Raw genomic sequence first — 4846 nt, forward strand, 5'->3', positions numbered from 1 at the left:
CCTCCATTCAATTGAAACTATTCATACCAAACTAAGTATGCAAAAATCTGTACTTATAGATTATATTATCTCTTGGTGATTAAGTAAAGATATTGTGTATAATATTGTCTAGGTAATGATCAAATGCTTCACGCATTAAGTCATAATAGGATCAAGTAGATGATCCATTTATGTTACTTCATACTTGTTTTATTGAACATTTAGTTTATCATAATTAGTAACACTAGAATTATATAGATACATCCAATACTCTTGTTTATTTTATTTAATGATATACATTTAATACTATTATTTTTCTTAAAATTAGACTATATATTTGTAATACACCATATGGGGGACTACATAAAATTAAAAACCATATGTAGGTTAGAAAATAATGCCTATGTAATTCATGTCTATATTTGACCATATGCACATTAGAGAGCAAGGGCTCCATGTAGCTCTAGTCCATGCCTATGGTGGAGTAGAAGGAAGGTGTGTATGGATAGCTTTGAGAAATTGAAGATGACAATAATGTCTAGAGGAAATAAATGATAGAGGGTAATATCTAGAAACAAATGTGGGAAATTCTAATCAATCATTGTTCAAATATTTTTTTTAAAATGTAAATAACTGTACACCTAAATTTTACTGACATAGAATGTGCTCCATGTCCCAAAAAAGTAAATGACATTTACAAATGGTGTATAGTTTCTCACTCAATGGTGAATACTTGCTCGAGTGGTAAAAGAAACATTTTTAACTAGGGGTTTTTTGATGAAAAGTGTATGATACACATGAATACCTCTGGCCTATGATTACTAGACATGAATCCATATAAGTTGTCTACAAAAGAACATCACAATATTTTATTCAAATCCCATCTCAGGCTTTTATCTCCCCTCAAAGAAAATCATAGAGAAAGAGAAATGAGATCACAAGGGAACATCACACAAATGAAATCATAGAGCAAGGGCACAAAGATCACAAGGGCACGACAATGAAATGCCAGTATCACAATGGCATGATAATGAACTCTAGATGACAATGAAATCATACATTTCCACTGATATCCACCAAGAGAATGACAATGAAATGAAGAGATCATAAGGGCACAATAATGAAATGCATTGATCACAATAGCATGGAAATGAAATCTCCACCAACATTCAGGGCTTAGATCTCTCCACTATCATTCAAAGCTCTCCACCCTCTTTCATGCATAGCTCTCCACAATTTAAAAAAGGGGAATGATTTATGTGATATATATATAAAATCAACTTCACATTGTGTTGTAACTAGAGCATAGGTGTTGGATCCTCAATAGATTTCATTTTGGCATTTCAACATTCAAGTTTTCAAGTTTCCTCTTCATTATATGTTTTGTTTATCAATGATTTCTTGTTGTTTGATTACGATGCATCTCAACTAGCTACTCCAATGATTCAATCACCCATCTATCTCCAAATTATGCAAGCACTTTTTGTTTTATAGAATCTAGATATATACTAAGAGTTCCAAAGCCATAAACCTAAAGACCATCATGTCGGTATCCCACTTCAGGCAAAAAATGGATGTCATGCTGTTCTACATATATTTTAATCACTTCCTTCAAACTCAACTGAGGTGCACCCATAGAATTATTCAAGTGAATCCCACTGCCCATGGAAGCTGAGGCTTGTTGTTGAACATATTTTTCTATTACTTGTCTCTACTAAAGTGCCTCAAATTGGTAATGTTTTGTCACCCTAAGATAGCTTACGTTCTCTCTAGCCCTAGGTTGTTCCAGAGTCATACCCTCTACAACTTGATTTATTATTTCAAGGGAGACATTTAGCTAACTTCTTATCCTCTCATTAACAAGAAGCTCAAGGTGAAATAGTCCTTTCCACCATAAAAAAATACTTTATTACTTCACTAAAATCAGGATTTGAATAAAGCCAATCATCAAATATAGTTTTCCAAGGTGATAAAATTGCATATGAAGATGCATCACTTGCATCCCAAGCATGAAGCATATTTCTCAATTTATAATGAATGGTTGGACATAAAGGATCCATATATTGGCCCAACAATGGAAGCGAAGAGTGTAACCATGCATGTATTAGCACACTCTCCCTATGAGGATCCCAAGTATCTATTGCTTCTATTAATTTGGGCATCACTATATGATCCAAAATGTTATGAAGTACTTAAGCAGGTAGTAACTACTCTCATGTCTCTAAAAAATGTATCATAGGTTCAAGATCCCTTGGCTCCAAAGAATTTGTGGCAGCTATTCTCACTACTGGAAGAATAACTCCAATGAAGAGTTGAGTGTAAGGAATTGAAGAAGCAAGTTCTTCTTCTGTGCAAATGTCATAATCATGAGACTCATTCCCTTTTTGAAGCCTTTGCTACAATGACATTACCTCTAAACCATAAGAAGGATGTAGATGTATGTATGAATGAATGCATTTATGTAAATACATATATTATAGGCCAAGAAAAATGGCCAAAGTTAATGTTATTGTTAATGAGAATTATATTTCCTCTACATAAATACATTGCATGTATATATATGTATGTATATGTGTATATATGTATATATATAAATAAAATTTATGTGCAAGATTTTGAAGTAAGTCACTTAGCATGAGTTGAGTGATTTTTATTGTTTTATTTTTTGGATTATGGCATATGTATGTAGCTGGATCAATTTTTTTGTTGTGCTAAGATGTAATAAGCACCTTTAAAAAGATCTCTCTATATACATACATACAAACATACATACATGTATATGTATCTATGTGTGTGTGTGTGTGTGTGTGTCTATATATATATATATATATACATACATACATACATACATACATACATACATACATACATACATACATACATACATATGTATATATACATAGGTATATGTATATAATTGTGTATATATACATATACATGCACATGTGTGTGTGTGTGTGTGTGTGTGTATATATATAGAAAGAGAGATCTTGTTGATTGTGGAGATCTATGGGGATCTAGAATTTTGTTGTCATACCCTTGTGATCACTTCATTTCATCATCGTTCCCTTATGATATCTACATCTCATTATCATGCCCTTGTAATCTATGCATCTCATTCATTTTATTGTACCTAATCTGATGAAAGTTCTACAATAATTTGTCATCAACCCAACTAATCGGTAGCTAGACCCAATTAACTTAGTTATGGCTTGTTTCTTTCTAAAAATATCTACTATGATATGTTTTTGTAAAGTTTCTTTTGAACTCTGCCCATTTTTCTTGTTTTACATTATTTGTGTGCAGGATCTTGAGGTTAATCACTTAGCACCTTAAAGAGATCTCTGTATATGTATGTATGTATGTGCCCTTGTGATCTCTATATATTTATGTATGCATGTATATACATATATACATATGTATATGTGTATAGATATGTATATTTATATATGTGTGTGTATATACAGACATACACACATATGTACATGTGTTTATGTATGTATACATTTATATAAATAGAGAGATCTTTGTACAAGAAAAAATTTAAATTAGAATTCACTCAACACATAGCACAACCATAGATGTGATGGAAACACGTATTGGTAAGTAGATTCCTTATTTTCTCTCTCATTTTTTATGTGTTTATTTCACTTGAATTATTATTTCTTAGGAAGCATTTTGTAACATTTGATTCATTTTATGTAGGACATGATGAGGGCATTAGTAGATGTATCCATGTTAGATGTATGAGAATCACTAAAGAATTGTGATGGATTTCTCATGCACAATGAAGATGGACTTCCCTTGAAAGTAACAGGAGGTGATGAGGACATTCTAGGTAGTTTAAAGATTGATCCTTTCATAAAGATTGTAGATTCTAATAGGAAATTTAGATGTTGTGAGAGGGGGGGGAGGCAAATGAGCTTCCACCTTCACATTGTTGGCTTTGATTAGTATAGAATATTAATTATTCTTGAAACCAAGTGAAGCTCAACATTAACCTATGATTGCATGACACCTAATTGTATGACTCTCTTGGTTCAGGAAATGTAGAAGGAGGCCATAGTTCAATATATAATCTCAATTCATATCCATATCACACCAGGTGCAGTTGAAAAATGTAACAAGTTTTCATTTTTGTTATATGTCTTTAATTAGGTATTTTAAGTTATAGGCCATCACAAACATTGTAACTTTGACTCTTATAGGCAAGGGTAATGTCCTCAGCATGTAAGCAAATCAAGACTTTATGTGTGTTGTTTTTCTTAGGACATTCTCTTGGCCACAGAAGCTAGAGTTCTAATGTTCATGATGGTATATAATTTTAAAAACATAATAAAGGTCTATTAAATAAATGTAATTGTGCTGTATTTTTTCAGCTATGCTTATTGTCCATACATATAGAATGCAATTGTACATGCATTGTCGATTCGTAGTGGAAAAATCTTATTTTGAATGCTAGCTTGTTGAGGACATTCTCTTTTCTATATTAGCTATAGTTATAATGTTGATGTTGATCTATAAATTTAATAAACTTAAAAAATTATTAAATACATGTAAACATGGTGGGAATTTTCAGCTCTACCTATTATGCATGCATATAGAATGTAGTTGCACATGCATTCTTGATTAAGAGTGGCATTCTCAAGTTTATCAAATCAATGTTATGATGTTAATGAGGAATTTATTAATGGAATGAATGAGTTTTATTAATGAATGAATGAATTTTAGACATTAAAGGGGAATTTAGATGTCAGGGGGTGGGGCCAAATGAGCTTCCACCTATACGCTATTGGCCCTAATTAGTAGATGAAAGGTTTGGTTGACAATCTCATATTTTTGAATGAGTAAAGATTTATAGAGAATA

Source organism: Cupressus sempervirens, chromosome 9, assembly GCF_028749045.1.
Source record: "Cupressus sempervirens isolate cs-2001-9-10 chromosome 9, ASM2874904v1, whole genome shotgun sequence".
NCBI classification, from domain to species: Eukaryota; Viridiplantae; Streptophyta; class Pinopsida; order Cupressales; family Cupressaceae; genus Cupressus; species Cupressus sempervirens.